This window comes from Pseudophryne corroboree, chromosome 6 (assembly GCF_028390025.1).
Source record: "Pseudophryne corroboree isolate aPseCor3 chromosome 6, aPseCor3.hap2, whole genome shotgun sequence".
Taxonomy (NCBI): domain Eukaryota; kingdom Metazoa; phylum Chordata; class Amphibia; order Anura; family Myobatrachidae; genus Pseudophryne; species Pseudophryne corroboree.
The window spans coordinates 338,268,146-338,293,947 of NC_086449.1; the positions used below are offsets into that span (position 1 = coordinate 338,268,146).

At 45.1% G+C, this 25,802-nt stretch overlaps 1 protein-coding gene across 1 annotated transcript in view; it reads right to left on the reverse strand.

Annotated features, from left to right (window-relative positions):
- Positions 1-25,802, reverse strand: part of LOC134932228 (cholesterol side-chain cleavage enzyme, mitochondrial) — a 300,636-nt gene that overhangs the window by 182,459 nt on the left and 92,375 nt on the right. The window lies entirely within an intron of this gene.

Sequence of the window (25,802 nt, forward strand, 5' to 3'; positions counted from 1 at the left end):
TCTACATACAATACACAGCTATCCCTCACTGCTCATCTCTCTACATACAATACACAGCTATCCCTCACTGCTCATCTCTCTACATATAATACACAGCTATCTCTCACTCTGCTCATCTCTCTACATACAGTACACAGCTATCCCTCACTCTGCTCATCTCTCTACATACAATACACAGCTATCCCTCACTGCTCATCTCTCTACATACAATACACAGCTATCCCTCACTGCTCATCTCTCTACATATAATACACAGCTATCTCTCATTCTGCTCATCTCTCTACATACAGTACACAGCTATCCCTCACTCTGCTCATCTCTCTACATACAATACCCAGCTATCTCTCACTCTGCTCATCTCTCTACATACAATACACAGCTATCCCTCACTGCTCATCTCTCTACATATAATACACAGCTATCTCTCACTCTGCTCATCTCTCTACATACAATACACAGCTATCTCTCATTCTGCTCATCTCTCTACATACAGTACACAGCTATCTCTCACTCTGCTCATCTCTCTACATACAATACACAGCTATCCCTCACTCTGCTCATCTCTCTACATACAATACACAGCTATCTCTCACTCTGCTCATCTCTCTACATACAGTACACCGCTATCCCTCACTCTGCTCATCTCTCTACATACAATACACAGCTATCTCTCATTCTGCTCATCTCTCTACATACAGTACACAGCTATCTCTCACTCTGCTCATCTCTCTACATACAATACACAGCTATCCCTCACTCTGCTCATCTCTCTACATACAATACACAGCTATCTCTCACTCTGCTCATCTCTCTACATACAATACACAGCTATCTCTCACTCTGCTCATCGCTCTACATACAATACACAGCTATCTCTCACTCTGCTCATCTCTCTACATACAATACACAGCTATCTCTCACTCTGCTCATCTCTCTACATACAATACACAGCTATCCCTCACTCTGCTCATCTCTCTACATACAGTACACAGCTATCCCTCACTCTGCTCATCTCTCTACATACAATATCCAGCTATCTCTCACTCTGCTCATCTCTCTACATACAGTACACAGCTATCCCTCACTCTGCTCATCTCTCTACATACAATACACAGCTATCTTTCACTCTGCTCATCTCTCTACATACAGTACACAGCTATCTCTCACTCTGCTCATCTCTCTACATACAATACACAGCTATCTCTCACTCTGCTCATCTCTCTACATACACAATACACAGCTATCCCTCACTCTGCTCATCTCTACATAGAGTACACAGCTATCCCTCACTCTGCTCATCTCTCTACATACAATACACAGCTATCCCTCACTCTACTCTTCTCTCTACATACAATACACAGCTATACCTCACTCTGCTTATCTCTCTACATACAATACACAGCTGTCCCTCACTCTACTCATCTCTCTACATACAATACACAGCTATCTCTCACTCTGCTCATCTCTCTACATACAATACCCAGCTATCTCTCACTCTGCTCATCTCTCTACATACAATACACAGCTATCCCTCACTGCTCATCTCTCTACATATAATACACAGCTATCTCTCACTCTGCTCATCTAGTTTCTACATACAATACACAGCTATCTCTCACTCTGCTCAACTCTCTACATACAATCCACAGCTATCTCTCACTCTGCTCATCTTTCTGCATACAATACACAGCTATCCCTCACTCTGCTCATCTCTCTACATACAATACACAGCTATCTCTCACTCTGCTCATCTCTCTACATACAATACACAGCTATCTCTCACTCTGCTCATCTTTCTACATACAATACACAGCTATCTCTCACTCTGCTCATCTCTCTACATACAATACACAGCTATCTCTCACTCTGCTCATCTCTCTACATATAATACACAGCTATCCCTCACTCTGCTCATCTCTCTACATACAGTACACAGCTATCTCTCACTCTGCTCATCTCTACATACAGTACACAGCTATCTCTCACTCTGCTCATCTCTCTACATACAATATACAGTTATCCCTCACTCTTTTCATCTCTCTACATACAATATACAGCTATCCCTCACTCTGCTCATCTCTCTACATACAATACACAGCTATCTCTCATTCTGCTCATCTCTCTACATACAGTACACAGCTATCTCTCACTCTGCTCATCTCTCTACATACAATACACAGCTATCCCTCACTCTGCTCATCCCTCTACATACAATACACAGCTATCTCTCACTCTGCTCATCTCTCTACATACAGTACACCGCTATCCCTCACTCTGCTCATCTCTCTACATACAATACACAGCTATATCTCATTCTGCTCATCTCTCTACATACAGTACACAGCTATCTCTCACTCTGCTCATCTCTCTACATACACTATCCAGCTATCTCTCACTCTGCTCATCTCTCTACATACAGTACACAGCTATCCCTCACTCTGCTCATCTCTCTACATACAATACACAGCTATCTTTCACTCTGCTCATCTCTCTACATACAATACACAGCTATCCCTCACTCTACTCATCTCTCTACATACAATACACAGCTATCCCTCACTCTGCTCATCTCTCTACATACAATACACAGCTGTCCCTCACTCTGCTCATCTCTCTACATACAATACACAGCTATCCCTCACTGCTCATCTCTCTACATATAATACACAGCTATCTCTCACTCTGCTCATCTAGTTTCTACATACAGTACACAGCTATATCTCACTCTACTCAACTCTCTACATACAATACACAGCTATCTCTCACTCTGCTCATCTCTCTTCATACAGTACACCGCTATCCCTCACTCTGCTCATCTCTCTACATACAATACACAGCTATCCCTCACTCTGCTCATCCCTCTACATACAATACACAGCTATCTCTCACTCTGCTCATCTCTCTACATACAGTACACCGCTATCCCTCACTCTGCTCATCTCTCTACATACAATACACAGCTATCTCTCATTCTGCTCATCTCTCTACATACAGTACACAGCTATCTCTCACTCTGCTCATCTCTCTACATACACTATCCAGCTATCTCTCACTCTGCTCATCTCTCTACATACAGTACACAGCTATCCCTCACTCTGCTCATCTCTCTACATACAGTACACAGCTATCCCTCACTCTGCTCATCTCTACATAGAGTACACAGCTATCTCTCACTCTGCTCATCTCTCTACATACAGTACACAGCTATCCCTCACTCTGCTCATCTCTCTACATACAGTACACAGCTATCCCTCACTCTGCTCATCTCTCTACATACAATACACAGCTATCTTTCACTCTGCTCATCTCTCTACATACAATACACAGCTATCCCTCACTCTACTCATCTCTCTACATACAATACACAGCTATCCCTCACTCTGCTCATCTCTCTACATACAATACACAGCTATCTCTCACTCTGCTCATCTCTCTACATACAATACACAGCTATCTCTCACTCTGCTCATCTCTCTACATACAATACACAGCTATCCCTCACTCTGCTCATCTCTCTACATACAGTACACAGCTATCTCTCACTCTGCTCATCTCTACATACAGTACACAGCTATCTCTCACTCTGCTCATCTCTCTACATACAATATACAGCTATCCCTCACTCTTTTCATCTCTCTACATACAATATACAGCTATCCCTCACTCTGCTCATCTCTCTACATACAATACACAGCTATCTCTCATTCTGCTCATCTCTCTACATACAGTACACAGCTATCTCTCACTCTGCTCATCTCTCTACATACAATACACAGCTATCCCTCACTCTGCTCATCCCTCTACATACAATACACAGCTATCTCTCACTCTGCTCATCTCTCTACATACAGTACACCGCTATCCCTCACTCTGCTCATCTCTCTACATACAATACACAGCTATCTCTCATTCTGCTCATCTCTCTACATACAGTACACAGCTATCTCTCACTCTGCTCATCTCTCTACATACACTATCCAGCTATCTCTCACTCTGCTCATCTCTCTACATACAGTACACAGCTATCCCTCACTCTGCTCATCTCTCTACATACAATACACAGCTATCTTTCACTCTGCTCATCTCTCTACATACAATACACAGCTATCCCTCACTCTACTCATCTCTCTACATACAATACACAGCTATCCCTCACTCTGCTCATCTCTCTACATACAATACACAGCTGTCCCTCACTCTGCTCATCTCTCTACATACAATACACAGCTATCCCTCACTGCTCATCTCTCTACATATAATACACAGCTATCTCTCACTCTGCTCATCTAGTTTCTACATACAGTACACAGCTATATCTCACTCTACTCAACTCTCTACATACAATACACAGCTATCTCTCACTCTGCTCATCTCTCTACATACAGTACACCGCTATCCCTCACTCTGCTCATCTCTCTACATACAATACACAGCTATCTCTCACTCAGCTCATCTCTCTACATACAATACACAGCTATCTCTCACTCTGCTCATCTCTCTACATACAATACACAGCTATCTCTCACTCTGCTCATCTCTCTACATACAATACACAGCTATCCCTCACTCTGCTCATCTCTCTACATACAATACACAGCTATCTCTCACTCTGCTCATCTCTCTACATACAATACACAGCTATCTCTCACTCTGCTCATCTCTCTACATACAATACACAGCTATCCCTCACTCTGCTCATCTCTCTACATACAGTACACAGCTATCTCTCACTCTGCTCATCTCTACATACAGTACACAGCTATCTCTCACTCTGCTCATCTCTCTACATACAATATACAGCTATCCCTCACTCTTTTCATCTCTCTACATACAATATACAGCTATCCCTCACTCTGCTCATCTCTCTACATACAATACACAGCTATCTCTCATTCTGCTCATCTCTCTACATACAGTACACAGCTATCTCTCACTCTGCTCATCTCTCTACATACAATACACAGCTATCCCTCACTCTGCTCATCCCTCTACATACAATACACAGCTATCTCTCACTCTGCTCATCTCTCTACATACAGTACACCGCTATCCCTCACTCTGCTCATCTCTCTACATACAATACACAGCTATCTCTCATTCTGCTCATCTCTCTACATACAGTACACAGCTATCTCTCACTCTGCTCATCTCTCTACATACACTATCCAGCTATCTCTCACTCTGCTCATCTCTCTACATACAGTACACAGCTATCCCTCACTCTGCTCATCTCTCTACATACAGTACACAGCTATCCCTCACTCTGCTCATCTCTACATAGAGTACACAGCTATCTCTCACTCTGCTCATCTCTCTACATACAGTACACAGCTATCCCTCACTCTGCTCATCTCTCTACATACAGTACACAGCTATCCCTCACTCTGCTCATCTCTCTACATACAATACACAGCTATCTTTCACTCTGCTCATCTCTCTACATACAATACACAGCTATCCCTCACTCTACTCATCTCTCTACATACAATACACAGCTATCCCTCACTCTGCTCATCTCTCTACATACAATACACAGCTATCTCTCACTCTGCTCATCTCTCTACATACAATACACAGCTATCTCTCACTCTGCTCATCTCTCTACATACAATACACAGCTATCCCTCACTCTGCTCATCTCTCTACATACAGTACACAGCTATCTCTCACTCTGCTCATCTCTACATACAGTACACAGCTATCTCTCACTCTGCTCATCTCTCTACATACAATATACAGCTATCCCTCACTCTTTTCATCTCTCTACATACAATACACAGCTATCTCTCATTCTGCTCATCTCTCTACATACAGTACACAGCTATCTCTCACTCTGCTCATCTCTCTACATACAATACACAGCTATCCCTCACTCTGCTCATCCCTCTACATACAATACACAGCTATCTCTCACTCTGCTCATCTCTCTACATACAGTACACCGCTATCCCTCTCTCTGCTCATCTTTCTACATACAATACACAGCTATCTCTCATTCTGCTCATCTCTCTACATACAGTACACAGCTATCTCTCACTCTGCTCATCTCTCTACATACACTATCCAGCTATCTCTCACTCTGCTCATCTCTCTACATACAGTACACAGCTATCCCTCACTCTGCTCATCTCTCTACATACAATACACAGCTATCTTTCACTCTGCTCATCTCTCTACATACAATACACAGCTATCCCTCACTCTACTCATCTCTCTACATACAATACACAGCTATCCCTCACTCTGCTCATCTCTCTACATACAATACACAGCTGTCCCTCACTCTGCTCATCTCTCTACATACAATACACAGCTATCCCTCACTGCTCATCTCTCTACATATAATACACAGCTATCTCTCACTCTGCTCATCTAGTTTCTACATACAGTACACAGCTATCTCTCACTCTGCTCAACTCTCTACATACAATACACAGCTATCTTTCACTCTGCTCATCTCTCTACATACAGTACACCGCTATCCCTCACTCTGCTCATCTCTCTACATACAATATCCAGCTATCTCTCACTCTGCTCATCTCTCTACATACAGTACACAGCTATCCCTCACTCTGCTCATCTCTCTACATACAATACACAGCTATCTCTCACTCTGCTCCTCTCTCTACATACAATACACAGCTATCTCTCACTCTGCTCATCTCTCTACATACAATACACAGCTATCTCTCACTCTGCTCATCTCTCTACATACAATACACAGCTATCCCTCACTCTGCTCATCTCTCTACATACAGTACACAGCTATCCCTCACTCTGCTCATCTCTCTACATACAATATCCAGCTATCTCTCACTCTGCTCATCTCTCTACATACAGTACACAGCTATCCCTCACTCTGCTCATCTCTCTACATACAATACACAGCTATCTTTCACTCTGCTCATCTCTCTACATACAATACACAGCTATCTCTCACTCTGCTCATCTCTCTACATACACAATACACAGCTATCCCTCACTCTGCTCATCTCTACATAGAGTATACAGCTATCCCTCACTCTGCTCATCTCTCTACATACAATACACAGCTATCCCTCACTCTACTCTTCTCTCTACATACAATACACAGCTATCCCTCACTCTGCTTATCTCTCTACATACAATACACAGCTGTCCCTCACTCTACTCATCTCTCTACATACAATACACAGCTATCTCTCACTCTGCTCATCTCTCTACATACAATACCCAGCTATCTCTCACTCTGCTCATCTCTCTACATACAATACACAGCTATCCCTCACTGCTCATCTCTCTACATATAATACACAGCTATCTCTCACTCTGCTCATCTAGTTTCTACATACAATACACAGCTATCTCTCACTCTGCTCAACTCTCTACATACAATCCACAGCTATCTCTCACTCTGCTCATCTTTCTACATACAATACACAGCTATCCCTCACTCTGCTCATCTCTCTACATACAATACACAGCTATATCTCACTCTGCTCATCTCTCTACATACAATACACAGCTATCTCTCACTCTGCTAATCTTTCTACATACAATACACAGCTATCTCTCACTCTGCTCATCTCTCTACATACAATACACAGCTATCTCTCACTCTGCTCATCTCTCTACATACAATACACAGCTATCCCTCACTCTGCTCATCTCTCTACATACAGTACACAGCTATCTCTCACTCTGCTCATCTCTACATACAGTACACAGCTATCTCTCACTCTGCTCATCTCTCTACATACAATATACAGCTATCCCTCACTCTTTTCATCTCTCTACATACAATATACAGCTATCCCTCACTCTGCTCATCTCTCTACATACAGTACACAGCTATCCCTCACTCTGCTCATCTCTCTACATACAATACACAGCTATCCCTCACTCTGCTCATCTCTCTACATACAGTACACAGCTATCCCTTACTCTGCTCATCTCTCTACATACAGTACACAGCTATCCCTCACTCTGCTCATCTCTCTACATACAATACACAGCTATCTCTCACTCTGCTCATCTCTCTACATACAGTACACCGCCATCCCTCACTCTGCTCATCTCTCTACATACAATACACAGCTATCTCTCACTCTGCTCATCTCTCTACATACAATACCCAGCTATCCCTCACTCTGCTCATCTCTCTACATACAGTACACAGCTATCCCTCACTCTGCTCATCTCTCTACATACAGTACACAGCTATCTCTCACTCTGCTCATCTCTCTACATACAGTACACCGCTATCCCTCACTCTGCTCATCTCTCTACATACAATACACAGCTATCTCTCATTCTGCTCATCTCTCTACATACAGTACACAGCTATCTCTCACTCTGCTCATCTCTCTACATACAATACACAGCTATCCCTCACTCTGCTCATCTCTCTACATACAATACACAGCTATCTCTCACTCTGCTCATCTCTCTACATACAGTACACCGCTATCCCTCACTCTGCTCATCTCTCTACATACAATACACAGCTATCTCTCACTCAGCTCATCTCTCTACATACAATACCCAGCTATCCCTCACTCTGCTCATCTCTCTACATACAATACACAACTATCCCTTACTCTGCTCATCTCTCTACATACAGTACACAGCTATCTCTCACTCTGCTCATCTCTCTACATACAGTACACAGCTATCCCTTACTCTGCTCATCTCTCTACATACAGTACACAGCTATCCCTCACTCTGCTCATCTCTCTACATACAATACACAGCTAACTCTCACTCTGCTCATCTCTCTACATACAGTACACAGCTATCCCTCACTCTGCTCATCTCTCTACATACAATACACAACTATCCCTTACTCTGCTCATCTCTCTACATACAGTATGTGACGACATGTGATGACACAGCTGGCGCGTCGTGTCGCTCAGTGGTAAAAGACACGTGGTTACTTTCCTAGCCCTGGTCCTACACATGGACTTCATCAATTGCCAATATGTTATTAGTTATATGTTAGGCAATATTGTATTATATTGTATGATATTATTGTTACAAGGGTACAGTTATGTTTTCAATGTGTATATATATATGAATGTATTGGTTATTCTGCTATAGTTTGTAAAATAATGTTTGCCCATGTGACTAATCAGATAACCTGTGTGTTTGCTGTTGGGTAGATACAGCCAGTCTCAGATGTCAGGCCATACAACCCCCCCTCATTCTTCCCCACACAATGGATTCCAGGCCACACAATCAGATTAAGTAAGGTTCATTTAGTTAACATCTACTGTGGCCTAGGGGACATGCCTAGGCATGTAAAAGTACGTTTGCTCTGAAACTGTTCTGGGGGTGTCGCCTTATTGTAGGAAAGACAAAGGTTTGATAATAGCAAAGAGGGGACGTGAGACAGAGGGTGAGAGAGTAGCAGGAGACTGACTAAGAAGTAATGTTCTGTCAGGAGCTCCAGGAGGGATTGTCGTGTAGAATTGGATCACAGAAGTGTGCTGAGCTGTTTATAATTCCATCTGCTCAATAAACCACTGGTGGATTTTCATCTACCACCGTGACTGAGTGATTTTGAACCCAATATCCTCACATTTGGCGGCAGCAGTGGGATCACTCAAGACACCAGCAGAAAGGTATAAACCACAGCAGGCAATGGATTCCGCCCCGCTATGCTACCGATACAGCAAGAAGGGTCAACTACAGGACCTCTGTCGAGCAAGACGGATTGAGTTTAATACAGGGGATACCAAGGGAATCCTTCAGGTGAGCACCAACCAGTCCTGGCTATTGAGCCATTTACAGTGTTGTGTTTGGGGGAGGCTACTGAAAATGAGAAGGAAGTGGGGTCTGTCATCCAAACACCCCAGGAGAAGATGCACTATACCTTCCTATTGGCAGAGGTGGAAGAGGAGATCTCTGCGAGGGCAGCAGTAGGTGGTAATATCCCAATTATAAGCATGGCTAGTGCAGACAGTGTCTCACTTCAGGCTGATCAGCATATTCGGCTGAGGGAGGCCTATTATGAAGCTATGTTCATGGCTGCCCCAGTTATTTTATCAGAAAAGGATGTTCAGGAAGGGCCCAGTGTACCCCCAGCTATTGTATCTCTCCCAGAAGATTCTGGAGGTCTGTGCCCATTCAGTGAACTTGATGGTAAGGAGCTGCAGTCTGAATGCCAGAATCTTCCCTATGACTCAGAGAAAATCCAGGTATCAGACCTGGTGAAAATAGCATCAGCTCAGGAACTGGAAGGGAACATGTTGCTCTACTCTAGGGCACCTGAATGTGTTTTGGACTGGCATTGTGTGCAAGGTGAAATGACTGACTCTAACCAGGACAATGGTGGTCAGCCAGGACATGTAGCAGTGAATGGAGAAGGTAATGCCACTGTCCCGGTGAACCTACATCCATGTTCCAGTACAACAATGGTCGAGTTGGTGGGTACACACAAGGAAGCTGAGCAGATTGTACTCCAGGCCAAAGCATACAAGACTCAGAGTAGGATCCCACAAGTTACCCAGCCAGCCAGGCTGGAGGAAGCATTTACCCAGGATAGCACAGAAGAAACTTCTGTCATGAAGGAATCCCCATTGTGCCCTGACATTTACCATACCCGTGGTTCATGTTTGGGGGAGGGAAGCCACTGTCCTGATGCACCAGAGGTGATGGAAGTGGGGTTCCCAGGGAATACATTGTTGGGGAGGGAGAGTGAGGGCCCCAGAGATCAAATTTTGTTTATGGAGGAAAATTGTGACTATCTGAAATGTGAGGTTACCCAGTTGGGTGTAGGGGAATTATTAAGTCCCCAGGTGCAGTTATTGGACTTACTGAATTATACTGTTGCACATGCTGTTACCCCAACCCAGCGGCTGTCTACAAAGGGGACTTTGATTAATGTGTTTGGATGGGACACCGGGGGGAAATACAAGAACTATGGACTGCTGATCACGTTTCCACCGGACCCTGGTAAGACTGTATTGATTTATGTACTGTGGGCCACACACCCACCAGACTGGGGAAAGAAATTCCCACACAAGCCTCATGACAATTACCACAGACTTTGGACCTGGGACGCTGGTGGGCTCCGTACAAACTGTAAAATGCTATTCACAAAAACCACCAGACCCACAAGAGAAACTAGCCAGTCATTGTTATGATGGGGCACAGACTGTCTGATGTAGAAGAGCATCACTGCGCTCAGCAAGCTTAAGCTACTTAGGACACAGGGCGAGAAAGTAGGGGAAGGTAATGTGACGACATGTGATGACACAGCTGGCGCGTCGTGTCGCTCAGTGGTAAAAGACACGTGGTTACTTTCCTAGCCCTGGTCCTACACATGGACTTCATCAATTGCCAATATGTTATTAGTTATATGTTAGGCAATATTGTATTATATTGTATGATATTATTGTTACAAGGGTACAGTTATGTTTTCAATGTGTATATATATATGAATGTATTGGTTATTCTGCTATAGTTTGTAAAATAATGTTTGCCCATGTGACTAATCAGATAACCTGTGTGTTTGCTGTTGGGTAGATACAGCCAGTCTCAGATGTCAGGCCATACAACCCCCCCTCATTCTTCCCCACACAATGGATTCCAGGCCACACAATCAGATTAAGTAAGGTTCATTTAGTTAACATCTATTGTGGCCTAGGGGACATGCCTAGGCATGTAAAAGTACGTTTGCTCTGAAACTGTTCTGGGGGTGTCGCCTTATTGTAGGAAAGACAAAGGTTTGATAATAGCAAAGAGGGGACGTGAGACAGAGGGTGAGAGAGTAGCAGGAGACTGACTAAGAAGTAATGTTCTGTCAGGAGCTCCAGGAGGGATTGTCGTGTAGAATTGGATCACAGAAGTGTGCTGAGCTGTTTATAATTCCATCTGCTCAATAAACCACTGGTGGATTTTCATCTACCACCGTGACTGAGTGATTTTGAACCCAATATCTTCACACAGTACACAGCTATCTCTCACTCTGCTCATCTCTCTACATACAGTACACAGCTATCCCTTACTCTGCTCATCTCTCTACATACAATACACAGCTATCTCTCATTCTGCTCATCTCTCTACATACAGTACACTGCTATCTCTCACTCTGCTCATCTCTCTACATACAATACACAGCTATCCCTCACTCTGCTCATCTCTCTACATACAATACACAGCTATCTCTCACTCTGCTCATCTCTCTACATACAGTATACCGCTATCCCTCACTCTGCTCATCTCTCTACATACAGTACACAGCTATCCCTCACTCTGCTCATCTCTCTACATACAATATCCAGCTATCTCTCACTCTGCTCATCTCTCTACATACAGTACACAGCTATCCCTCACTCTTTTCATCTCTCTACATACAATATACAGCTATCCCTCACTCTGCTCATCTCTCTACATACAGTACACAGCTATCCCTCACTCTGCTCATCTCTCTACATACAATACCCAGCTATCCCTCACTCTGCTCATCTCTCTACATACAGTACACAGCTATCCCTTACTCTGCTCATCTCTCTACATACAGTACACAGCTATCTCTCACTCTGCTCATCTCTCTACATACAGTACACCGCCATCCCTCACTCTGCTCATCTCTCTACATACAATACACAGCTATCTCTCACTCTGCTCTAGAGATGAGCGCCTGAAATTTTTCGGGTTTTGTGTTTTGGTTTTGGGTTCGGTTCCGCGGCCGTGTTTTGGGTTCGACCGCGTTTTGGCAAAACCTCATCGAATTTTTTTTGTCGGATTCGGGGTTTTTTTTTCCAAAAACCCTAAAAAACAGCTTAAATCATAGAATTTGGGGGTCATTTTGATCCCATATTATTATAAACTTCAAAAACCATAATTTCCACTCATTTTCAGTCTATTCTGAATACCTCACACCTCACAATATTATTTTAAGTCCTAAAATTTGCACCGAGGTCGCTGGATGACTAAGCTAAGCGACCCTAGTGGCCGACACAAACACCTGGCCCATCTAGGAGTGGCACTGCAGTGTCACGCAGGATGGCCCTTCCAAAAAACACTCCCCAAACAGCACATGACGCAAAGAAAAAAAGAGGTGCAATGAGGTAGCTGTGTGACTAAGCTCAGCGACCCAAGTGCCCGACACAAACACCTGGCCCATCTAGGAGTGGCACTGCAGTGTCACGCAGGATGTCCCTTCCAAAAAACCCTCCCCAAACAGCACATGACGCAAAGAAAAAAAGAGGCGCAATGAGGTAGCTGTGTGAGTAAGATTAGCGACCCTAGTGGCCGACACAAACACTGGGCCCATCTAGGAGTGGCACTGCAGTGTCACGCAGGATGTCCCTTCCAAAAAACCCTCCCCAAACAGCACATGACGCAAAGAAAAATAAAAGAAAAAAGAGGTGCAAGATGGAATTGTCCTTGGGCCCTCCCACCCACCCTTATGTTGTATAAACAGGACATGCACACTTTAACCAACCCATCATTTCAGTGACAGGGTCTGCCACACGACTGTGACTGATATGACGGGTTGGTTTGGACCCCCACCAAAAAAGAAGCAATTAATCTCTCCTTGCACAAACTGGCTCTACAGAGGCAAGATGTCCACCTCATCATCATCCTCCGATATATCACCGTGTACATCCCCCTCCTCACAGATTATCAATTCGTCCCCACTGGAATCCACCATCTCAGCTCCCTGTGTACTTTGTGGAGGCAATTGCTGCTGGTCAATGTCTCCGCGGAGGAATTGATTATAATTCATTTTAATGAACATCATCTTCTCCACATTTTCTGGATGTAACCTCGTACGCCGATTGCTGACAAGGTGAGCGGCGGCACTAAACACTCTTTCGGAGTACACACTTGTGGGAGGGCAACTTAGGTAGAATAAAGCCAGTTTGTGCAAGGGCCTCCAAATTGCCTCTTTTTCCTGCCAGTATAAGTACGGACTGTGTGACGTGCCTACTTGGATGCGGTCACTCATATAATCCTCCACCATTCTTTCAATGTTGAGAGAATCATATGCAGTGACAGTAGACGACATGTCCGTAATCGTTGTCAGGTCCTTCAGTCCGGACCAGATGTCAGCATCAGCAGTCGCTCCAGACTGCCCTGCATCACCGCCAGCGGGTGGGCTCGGAATTCTGAGCCTTTTCCTCGCACCCCCAGTTGCGGGAGAATGTGAAGGAGGAGATGTTGACAGGTCGCGTTCCGCTTGACTTGACAATTTTGTCACCAGCAGGTCTTTGCACCCCAGCAGACTTGTGTCTGCCGGAAAGAGAGATCCAAGGTAGGTTTTAAATCTAGGATCGAGCACGGTGGCCAAAATGTAGTGCTCTGATTTCAACAGATTGACCACCCGTGAATCCTTGTTAAGCGAATTAAGGGCTGCATCCACAAGTCCCACATGCCTAGCGGAATCGCTCCCTTTTAGCTCCTTCTTCAATGCCTCCAGCTTCTTCTGCAAAAGCCTGATGAGGGGAATGACCTGACTCAGGCTGGCAGTGTCTGAACTGACTTCACGTGTGGCAAGTTCAAAGGGCATCAGAACCTTGCACAACGTTGAAATCATTCTCCACTGCACTTGAGACAGGTGCATTCCACCTCCTATATCGTGCTCAATTGTATAGGCTTGAATGGCCTTTTGCTGCTCCTCCAACCTCTGAAGCATATAGAGGGTTGAATTCCACCTCGTTACCACTTCTTGCTTCAGATGATGGCAGGGCAGGTTCAGTAGTTTTTGGTGGTGCTCCAGTCTTCTGTACGTGGTGCCTGTACGCCGAAAGTGTCCCGCAATTCTTCTGGTCACCGACAGCATCTCTTGCACGCCCCTGTCGTTTTTAAAAAAATTCTGCACCACCAAATTCAAGGTATGTGCAAAACATGGGACGTGCTGGAATTTGCCCATATTTAATGCACACACAATATTGCTGGCGTTGTCCGATGCCACAAATCCACAGGAAAGTCCAATTGGGGTAAGCCATTCTGCGATGATCTTCCTCAGTTGCCGTAAGAGGATTTCAGCTGTGTGCGTATTCTGGAAAGCGGTGATACAAAGCGTAGCCTGCCTAGGCAAGAGTTGGCGTTTGCGAGATGCTGCTACTGGTGCCGCCGCTGCTGTTCTTGCGGCGGGAGTCCATACATCTACCCAGTGGGCTGTCACAGTCATATAGTCCTGACCCTGCCCTGCTCCACTTGTCCACATGTCCGTGGTTAAGTGGACATTGGGTACAACTGCATTTTTTAGGACACTGGTGAGTCTTTTTCTGACGTCCGTGTACATTCTCGGTATCGCCTGCCTACAGAAGTGGAACCTAGATGGTATTTGGTAACGGGGGCACACTGCCTCAATAAATTGTCTAGTTCCCTGTGAACTAACGGCGGATACCGGACGCACGTCTAACACCAACATAGTTGTCAAGGACTCAGTTATCCGCTTTGCAACAGGATGACTGCTGTGATATTTCATCTTCCTCGCAAAGGACTGTTGGACAGTCAATTGCTTACTGGAAGTAGTACAAGTGGGCTTACGACTTCCCCTCTGGGATGACCATCGACTCCCAGCAGCAACAACAGCAGCGCCAGCAGCAGTAGGCGTTACACGCAAGGATGCATCGGAGGAATCCCAGGCAGGAGAGGACTCGTCAGAATTGCCAGTGACATGGCCTGCAGGACTATTGGCATTCCTGGGGAAGGAGGAAATTGACACTGAGGGAGTTGGTGGGGTGGTTTGCGTGAGCTTGGTTACAAGAGGAAGGGATTTACTGGTCAGTGGACTGCTTCCGCTGTCGGCCCAAGTTTTTGAACTTGTCACTGACTTATTATGAATGCGCTGCAGGTGACGTATAAGGGAGGATGTTCCGAGGTGGTTAACGTCCTTACCCCTACTTATTACAGCTTGACAAAGGGAACACACGGCTTGACACCTGTTGTCCGCATTTCTGGTGAAATACTTCCACACCGAAGAGCTGATTTTATTGGTATTTTCACCAGGCATGTCAACGGCCCTATTCCTCCCACGGACAACAGGTGTCTCCCCGGGTGCCTGACTTAAACAAACCACCTCACCATCAGAATCCTCCTGGTCAATTTCCTCCCCAGCGCCAGCAACACCCATATCCTCCTCATCCTGGTGTACTTCAACACTGACATCTTCAATCTGACTATCAGGAACTGGACTGCGGGTGCTCCTTCCAGCACTTGCAGGGGGCGTGCAAATGGTGGAAGGCGCATGCTCTTCACGTCCAGTGTTGGGAAGGTCAGGCATCGCAACCGACACAATTGGACTCTCCTTGTGGATTTGGGATTTCGAAGAACGCACAGTTCTTTGCGGTGCTACTGCTTTTGCCAGCTTGAGTCTTTTCATTTTTCTAGCGAGAGGCTGAGTGCCTCCATCCTCATGTGAAGCTGAACCACTAGCCATGAACATAGGCCAGGGCCTCAGCCGTTCCTTGCCACTCCGTGTGGTAAATGGCATATTGGCAAGTTTACGCTTCTCCTCCGACAATTTTACTTTAGGTTTTGGAGTCCTTTTTTTACTGATATTTGGTGTTTTGGATTTGACATGCTCTGTACTATGACATTGGGCATCGGCCTTGGCAGACGACGTTGCTGGCATTTCATCGTCTCGGCCATGACTAGTGGCAGCAGCTTCAGCACGAGGTGGAAGTGGATCTTGATCTTTCCCTAATTTTGGAACCTCAACATTTTTGTTCTCCATATTTTAATAGGCACAACTAAAAGGCACCTCAGGTAAACAATGGAGATGGATGGATACTAGTATACAATTATGGATGGACTGCCGAGTGCCGACACAGAGGTAGCTACAGCCGTGGACTACCGTACTGTACTGTGTCTGCTGCTAATATAGACTGGTTGATAAAGAGATGTAGTAGTAGTATGTATGTATAAAGAAGAAAGAAAAAAAAACCACGGGTAGGTGGTATACAATTATGGACGGACTGCCGAGTGCCGACACAGAGGTAGCTACAGCCGTGGACTACCGTACTGTACTGTGTCTGCTGCTAATATAGACTGGTTGATAAAGAGATGTAGCAGTAGTATGTATGTATAAAGAAGAAAGAAAAAAAAACCACGGGTAGGTGGTATACAATTATGGACGGACTGCCCAGTGCCGACACAGAGGTAGCTACAGCCGTGGACTACCGTACTGTACTGTGTCTGCTGCTAATATAGACTGGTTGATAAAGAGATGTAGTAGTAGTATGTATGTATAAAGAAGAAAGAAAAAAAAACCACGGGTAGGTGGTATACAATTATGGACGGACTGCCGAGTGCCGACACAGAGGTAGCTACAGCCGTGGACTACCGTACTGTACTGTGTCTGCTGCTAATATAGACTGGTTGATAAAGAGATGTAGTAGTAGTATGTATGTATAAAGAAGAAAGAAAAAAAACCCACGGGTAGGTGGTATACAATTATGGACGGACTGCCCAGTGCCGACACAGAGGTAGCTACAGCCGTGGACTACCGTACTGTACTGTGTCTGCTGCTAATATAGACTGGTTGATAAAGAGATGTAGTAGTAGTATGTATGTATAAAGAAGAAAGAAAAAAAAACCACGGGTAGGTGGTATACAATTATGGACGGACTGCCCAGTGCCGACACAGAGGTAGCTACAGCCGTGGACTACCGTACTGTACTGTGTCTGCTGCTAATATAGACTGGTTGATAAAGAGATGTAGTAGTAGTATGTATGTATAAAGAAGAAAGAAAAAAAAACCACGGGTAGGTGGTATTCAATTATGGACGGACTGCCCAGTGCCGACACAGAGGTAGCTACAGCCGTGGACTACCGTACTGTACTGTGTCTGCTGCTAATATAGACTGGTTGATAAAGAGATGTAGTAGTAGTAGTATGTATGTATAAAGAAGAAAGAAAAAAAAAACCACGGGTAGGTGGTATACAATTATGGACGGACTGCCCAGTGCCGACACAGAGGTAGCTACAGCCGTGGACTACCGTACTGTACTGTGTCTGCTGCTAATATAGACTGGTTGATAAAGAGATGTAGTAGTAGTATGTATGTATAAAGAAGAAAGAAAAAAAAACCACGGGTAGGTGGTATACAATTATGGACGGACTGCCCAGTGCCGACACAGAGGTAGCTACAGCCGTGGACTACCGTACTGTACTGTGTCTGCTGCTAATATAGACTGGTTGATAAAGAGATGTAGTAGTAGTAGTATGTATGTATAAAGAAGAAAGAAAAAAAAACCACGGGTAGGTGGTATACAATTATGGACGGACTGCCGAGTGCCGACACAGAGGTAGCTACAGCCGTGGACTACCGTACTGTACTGTGTCTGCTGCTAATATAGACTGGTTGATAAAGAGATGTAGTAGTAGTATGTATGTATAAAGAAGAAAGAAAAAAAAACCACGGGTAGGTGGTATACAATTATGGACGGACTGCCGAGTGCCGACACAGAGGTAGCTACAGCCGTGAACTACCGTACTGTGTCTGCTGCGACTGGATGATAAATAATGATATAAAAAATATATATATATCACTACTGCAGCCGGACAGGTATATATTATATAATGACGGACCTGCTGGACACTGTCTGTCAGCAGAATGAGTTTTTTATAGAATAAAAAAAAAAACACCACACAAGTGAAGTCACACGACGAGTGTTTAACTTTTTCAGGCAATCACAATATAGTATACTATACTACTAACTATACTGGTGGTCAGTGTGGTCAGGTCACTGGTCAGTCACACTGGCAGTGGCACTCCTGCAGCAAAAGTGTGCACTGTTTAATTTTAATAATAATATGTACTCCTGGCTCCTGCTATAACCTATAACTGGCACTGCAGTGCTCCCCAGTCTCCCCCACAATTATAAGATGTGTGAGCTGAGCACAGTCAGATACGAGTGTTTAACTTTTTCAGGCAATCACAATATAGTATACTATACTACTAACTATACTGGTGGTCAGTGTGGTCAGGTCACTGGTCAGTCACACTGGCAGTGGCACTCCTGCAGCAAAAGTGTGCACTGTTTAATTTTAATAATAATATGTACTCCTGGCTCCTGCTATAACCTATAACTGGCACTGCAGTGCTCCCCAGTCTCCCCCACAATTATAAGATGTGTGAGCTGAGCACAGTCAGATATATACATAGATGATGCAGCACACTGGGCTGAGTAGTGCACACAGATATGGTATGTGACTGAGTCACTGTGTATCGTTTTTTTCAGGCAGAGAACGGATATATTAAATAAAACTGCACTGTCTGGTGGTCACTGTGGTCAGTCACTAGTAAACTCTGCACTCTCTACAGTTCTACAGTACTCCTAAGCTCCAGTAAATCAGGTCAATCTCTCTCTCTCTCTCTTCTAATCTAAATGGAGAGGACGCCAGCCACGTCCTCTCCCTATCAATCTCAATGCACGTGTGAAAATGGCGGCGACGCGCGGCTCCTTATATAGAATCCGAGTCTCGCGAGAATCCGACAGCGTCATGATGACGTTCGGGCGCGCTCGGGTTAACCGAGCAAGGCGGGAAGATCCGAGTCGCTCGGACCCGTGAAAAAAAACATGAAGTTCGTGCGGGTTCGGATTCAGAGAAACCGAACCCGCTCATCTCTACTCTGCTCATCTCTCTACATACAGTACACCGCCATCCCTCACTCTGCTCATCTCTCTACATACAATACACAGCTATCTCTCACTCTGCTCATCTCTCTACATACAATACCCAGCTATCCCTCACTCTGCTCATCTCTCTACATACAGTACACAGCTATCTCTCACTCTGCTCATCTCTCTACATACAGTACACCGCTATCCCTCACTCTGCTCATCTCTCTACATACAATACACAGCTATCTCTCATTCTGCTCATCTCTCTACATACAGTACACAGCTATCTCTCACTCTGCTCATCTCTCTACATACAATACACAGCTATCCCTCACTCTGCTCATCTCTCTACATACAATACACAGCTATCTCTCACTCTGCTCATCTCTCTACATACAGTACACCGCTATCCCTCACTCTGCTCATCTCTCTACATACAATACACAGCTATCTCTCACTCAGCTCATCTCTCTACATACAATACCCAGCTATCCCTCACTCTGCTCATCTCTCTACATACAATACACAACTATCCCTTACTCTGCTCATCTCTCTACATACAGTACACAGCTATCTCTCACTCTGCTCATCTCTCTACATATAGTACACCGCTATCCCTCACTCTGCTCATCTCTCTACATACAATACACAGCTATCTCTCATTCTGCTCATCTCTCTACATACAGTACACAGCTATCTCTCACTCTGCTCATCTCTCTACATACAATACACAGCTATCCCTCACTCTGCTCATCTCTCTACATACAGTACACAGCTATCTCTCACTCTGCTCATCTCTCTACATACAATACACAGCTATCTCTCACTCTGCTCATCTTTCTACATACAATACACAGCTATCTCTCACTCTGCTCATCTCTCTACATACAATACACAGCTATCTCTCACTCTGCTCATCTCTCTACATACAATACACAGCTATCCCTCACTCTGCTCATCTCTCTACATACAGTACACAGCTATCTCTCACTCTGCTCTTCTCTACATACAGTACACAGCTATCTCTCACTCTGCTCATCTCTCTACATACAATATACAGCTATCCCTCACTCTTTTCATCTCTCTACATACAATATACAGCTATCCCTCACTCTGCTCATCTCTCTACATACAGTACACAGCTATCCCTCACTCTGCTCATCTCTCTACATACAATACCCAGCTATCCCTCACTCTGCTCATCTCTCTACATACAGTACACAGCTATCCCTTACTCTGCTCATCTCTCTACATACAGTACACAGCTATCCCTCACTCTGCTCATCTCTCTACATACAATACACAGCTATCTCTCACTCTGCTCATCTCTCTACATACAGTACACCGCCATCCCTCACTCTGCTCATCTCTCTACATACAATACACAGCTATCTCTCACTCTGCTCATCTCTCTACATACAATACCCAGCTATCCCTCACTCTGCTCATCTCTCTACATACAGTACACAGCTATCCCTTACTCTGCTCATCTCTCTACATACAGTACACAGCTATCTCTCACTCTGCTCATCTCTCTACATACAGTACACCGCTATCCCTCACTCTGCTCATCTCTCTACATACAATACACAGCTATCCCTCACTCTGCTCATCTCTCTACATACAATACACAGCTATCTCTCACTCTGCTCATCTCTCTACATACAGTACACCGCTATCCCTCACTCTGCTCATCTCTCTACATACAATACACAGCTATCTCTCACTCAGCTCATCTCTCTACATACAATACCCAGCTATCCCTCACTCTGCTCATCTCTCTACATACAATACACAACTATCCCTTACTCTGCTCATCTCTCTACATACAGTACACAGCTATCTCTCACTCTGCTCATCTCTCTACATACAGTACACAGCTATCCCTTACTCTGCTCATCTCTCTACATACAGTACACAGCTATCCCTCACTCTGCTCATCTCTCTACATACAATACACAGCTATCTCTCACTCTGCTCATCTCTCTACATACAGTACACAGCTATCCCTCACTCTGCTCATCTCTCTACATACAATACACAACTATCCCTTACTCTGCTCATCTCTCTACATACAGTACACAGCTATCTCTCACTCTGCTCATCTCTCTACATACAGTACACAGCTATCCCTTACTCTGCTCATCTCTCTACATACAATACACAGCTATCTCTCATTCTGCTCATCTCTCTACATACAGTACACAGCTATCTCTCACTCTGCTCATCTCTCTACATACAATACACAGCTATCCCTCACTCTGCTCATCTCTCTACATACAATACACAGCTATCCCTCACTCTGCTCATCTCTCTACATACAATACACAGCTATCTCTCACTCTGCTCATCTCTCTACATACAATACACAGCTATCTCTCACTCTGCTCATCTCTCTACATACAGTATACCGCTATCCCTCACTCTGCTCATCTCTCTACATACAGTACACAGCTATCCCTCACTCTGCTCATCTCTCTACATACAATATCCAGCTATCTCTCACTCTGCTCATCTCTCTACATACAGTACACAGCTATCCCTCACTCTTTTCATCTCTCTACATACAATATACAGCTATCCCTCACTCTGCTCATCTCTCTACATACAGTACACAGCTATCCCTCACTCTGCTCATCTCTCTACATACAATACCCAGCTATCCCTCACTCTGCTCATCTCTCTACATACAGTACAAAGCTATCCCTTACTCTGCTCATCTCTCTACATACAGTACACAGCTATCCCTCACTCTGCTCATCTCTCTACATACAATACACAGCTATCTCTCACTCTGCTCATCTCTCTACATACAGTACACCGCCATCCCTCACTCTGCTCATCTCTCTACATACAATACACAGCTATCTCTCACTCTGCTCATCTCTCTACATACAGTACACCGCCATCTCTCACTCTGCTCATCTCTCTACATACAATACACAGCTATCTCTCACTCTGATCATCTCTCTACATACAATACCCAGCTATCCCTCACTCTGCTCATCTCTCTACATACAGTACACAGCTATCCCTTACTCTGCTCATCTCTCTACATACAGTACACAGCTATCTCTCACTCTGCTCATCTCTCTACATACAGTACACCGCTATCCCTCACTCTGCTCATCTCTGTACATACAATACACAGCTATCTCTCATTCTGCTCATCTCTCTACATACAGTACACAGCTATCTCTCACTCTGCTCATCTCTCTACATACAATACACAGCTATCCCTCACTCTGCTCATCTCTCTACATACAATACACAGCTATCTCTCACTCTGCTCATCTCTTTACATACAGTACACCGCTATCCCTCACTCTGCTCATCTCTCTACATACAATACACAGCTATCTCTCACTCAGCTCATCTCTCTACATACAATACCCAGCTATCCCTCACTCTGCTCATCTCTCTACATACAATACACAACTATCCCTTACTCTGCTCATCTCTCTACATACAGTACACAGCTATCTCTCACTCTGCTCATCTCTCTACATACAGTTCACCGCTATCCCTCACTCTGCTCATCTCTCTACATACAATACACAGCTATCTCTCACTCTGCTCATCTCTCTACATACAGTACACAGCTATCTCTCACTCTGCTCATCTCTCTACATACAGTTCACCGCTATCCCTCACTCTGCTCATCTCTCTACATACAATACACAGCTATCTCTCACTCTGCTCATCTCTCTACATACAGTACACAGCTATCCCTCACTCTTTTCATCTCTCTACATACAATATACAGCTATCCCTCACTCTGCTCATCTCTCTACATACAGTACACAGCTATCTCTCATTCTGCTCATCTCTCTACATACAGTACACAGCTATCCCTCACTCTGCTCATCTCTCTACATACAATATCCAGCTATCTCTCACTCTGCTCATCTCTCTACATACAGTACACAGCTATCCCTCACTCTTTTCATCTCTCTACATACAATATACAGCTATCCCTCACTCTGCTCATCTCTCTACATACAGTACACAGCTATCCCTCACTCTGCTCATCTCTCTACATACAATACCCAGCTATCCCTCACTCTGCTCATCTCTCTACATACAGTACACAGCTATCCCTTACTCTGCTCATCTCTCTACATACAGTACACAGCTATCCCTCACTCTGCTCATCTCTCTACATATAATACACAGCTATCTCTCACTCTGCTCATCTCTCTACATACAGTACACCGCCATCCCTCACTCTGCTCATCTCTCTACATACAATACACAGCTATCTCTCACTCTGCTCATCTCTCTACATACAATACCCAGCTATCCCTCACTCTGCTCATCTCTCTACATACAGTACACAGCTATCCCTTACTCTGCTCATCTCTCTACATACAGTACACAGCTATCTCTCACTCTGCTCATCTCTCTACATACAGTACACCGCTATCCCTCACTCTGCTCATCTCTCTACATACAATACACAGCTATCTCTCATTCTGCTCATCTCTCTACATACAGTACACAGCTATCTCTCACTCTGCTCATCTATCTACATACAATACACAGCTATCCCTCACTCTGCTCATCTCTCTACATACAATACACAGCTATCTCTCACTCTGCTCATCTCTCTACATACAGTACACCGCTATCCCTCACTCTGCTCATCTCTCTACATACAATACACAACTATCCCTTACTCTGCTCATCTCTCTACATACAGTACACCGCTATCCCTCACTCTGCTCATCTCTCTACATACAATACACAGCTATCTCTCATTCTGCTCATCTCTCTACATACAGTACACAGCTATCTCTCACTCTGCTCATCTCTCTACATACAATACACAGCTATCCCTCACTCTGCTCATCTCTCTACATACAATACACAGCTATCTCTCACTCTGCTCATCTCTCTACATACAATACACAGCTATCTCTCACTCTGCTCATCTCTCTACATACAATACACAGCCAGGGCCGTTTCTAGACAATTTGGCTCCCAGTGCGAGATTTAAAAATGCGCCCCCCCCCATTGCTATAAAAAAAATTGCGCCCCCCCATATAGCTATAAAAAGAAAAAGTATGCGCGCGCCGGAGGCGCGCGTGCTCCCGACAAGGCGTGGCCTCATCTGATATCATCACGCCCACCACAGGGGGGGAAAAATAAAAAAAGTCCCCATTTTACACATTACAGCAGCCAAGTGTCCCCATTTTACACAGTGCGGCAGGCAGGTGTCCCCATTTTACAGAGCGCAGCAGGCAGATATCCCCATTTTACACAGTACGCAGGCAGGTATCCCCATTTTACACAGTGCGGCAGGCAGATATCCCCATTTTACACAGCGCGGCAGGCAGGTATCCCCATTTTACAAAGTGTGGCAGGCAGGTATCTCCATTTTACACAGTGCGGAAGGCAGATATCCCCATTTTACACAGTACGCAGGCAGGTATCCTCATTTTACACAGTGCGGCAGGCAGGTGTCCCCATTTTACACAGTGCGGCAGGCAGGTGTCCCCATTTTACACAGTGCGGCAGGCAGGTGTCCCCATTTTACACAGTGCGGCAGGCAGGTGTCCCCATTTTACACAGTGAGGCAGGTGTCCCCATTTTACACAGTGAGGCAGGTGTCCCCATTTTACATAGTGCGGCAGGCAGGCGCCCATTTTACACAGTGCGGCAGGCAGGTGTCCCCATTTTACACAGTGCGGCAGGCAGGTGCCCCCATTTTACACAGTGCGGCAGGCAGGTGTCCCCATTTTACACAGTGAGGCAGGTGTCCCCATTTTACACAGTGCGGCAGGCAGGCCCCCATTTTACACAGCGTGGCAGGCCCCCATTTTACACAGCGTGGCAGGCTGGTGTCCCCATTTTACACAGTGCAGCAGGCAGGTATCCCCAGTGTGGCAGGCAGGTATCCCCAGTGTGGCAGGCAGGTGTCAAGTGGTGGGGGGGAAGGAAGGGGGAGAGAGAGAGATATACTTACATGTTCCGCTCTTCGGATCCCGCCGCCGGACGTCCCTCGCGCCGGCCGCCGCCGCCTCCTTCCAGGCTTCTCTCCTCCCTCTCCCCGAGCGCTCCTGCTCGGGGGGCGGGGCTTCGTGGAATGACGTGTTTGCGTCATGACGTCACGACGCAAACGCGTCATTTCGCGAAACTCCGCCCCCCGAGCAGGAGCGCTCGGGGAGAGGGAGGAGAGGGGAAATAACACTTAAAGTGCTGCGGCGGGCGCCCCGTGCGGTTGCACGGCTC